Source organism: Psammomys obesus, unplaced genomic scaffold (assembly GCF_907164565.1).
Source record: "Psammomys obesus unplaced genomic scaffold, mPsaObe1.curated_primary_1811, whole genome shotgun sequence".
NCBI classification, from domain to species: Eukaryota; Metazoa; Chordata; class Mammalia; order Rodentia; family Muridae; genus Psammomys; species Psammomys obesus.
The window spans coordinates 44,747,328-44,748,204 of record NW_026585644.1 but is presented as its reverse complement, the minus strand read 5'-3'; the positions used below and the strand labels follow the sequence as shown (position 1 = coordinate 44,748,204).

Below are 877 nucleotides of genomic sequence, written 5' to 3'. Positions count from 1 at the left end.
TTTCCTCCTTCTTGATTTCGCCTGCTCCCAAGATGAACACACGAGTTCCTCTCTAATGAAAGAGCAGGTCTATGTTGGTTGCTCATTGAGACTGGCTTGTTAGACTTCTAGAAGTGAATGGGTTCCCAGAACTTTCTAATTCAAGGGTAAAGTGTTGACTAGTTTACAGAGATCACAAGTGAAAAGATACTTACTTGGTAATAAAACTAATATTTTCTTATCTCTACTCTTCTGCTTCCTATAGTTCTGTTTTGGTTCTCACATGGCTTCAAACTCAGGAAGAAAATTCTTGAATGTGCATTGTTGTTCTTATTGCTTTACAAATTTACACATTCCGGATGACTTAAAACAATATCACTATGTTGCCCCTAGAGGCACTGCAGGTGTGGCTACTGTGTTACATGTGTGTCAGTGGGTGGTAGAGAGGAGAGGGGCTGTGTCTACACTTGGGGTTCTGACCTGGGAACATCTGCATGATTAGCTGCCTAACATCCCCTGAAGAAAACTGAGCTGGAGACTACCACCAGTCCGACGCCAGGGGACCCGGACAGAGGACTAGCCTGAGACAACCTCCAGTCTGACACTGTATAGGCCTGGGAAGTGGGTAGAGGGGAGGCAGACCATGCTGGAGATGACCCCAGCCATGCAGAGACCCCAGACACCATTAAGAGGAGCAAATAAGTGGTGGAGAAATGAAAGAGAAACAGAAGATGTGGGTCCAGTTCTGCAGAGCCCTGAAATATCAGCATGTTCTTCAGCAGCAGCCCAGACAAGGGTTGTCTGCCTGGCCTTTTGTGAGAACAACAGTTGTGGCCAGGACCCCACCATGGTTCCAGGTGGCATCACTGGCTACATTCACCATGTTGTCCCTTATCAT

The 877-nt window shown here is 46.6% G+C and overlaps 1 non-coding gene across 1 annotated transcript; it reads left to right on the top strand.

Annotated features, from left to right (window-relative positions):
• The first annotated feature begins 361 nt into the window (after nucleotides 1–361).
• On the top strand, nucleotides 362–493 carry LOC129691748 (small nucleolar RNA SNORA17). The gene has a single exon (XR_008722544.1). It is a non-coding gene; the product is annotated as a small nucleolar RNA SNORA17 (small nucleolar RNA).
• Nucleotides 494–877: the final 384 nt, after the last annotated feature.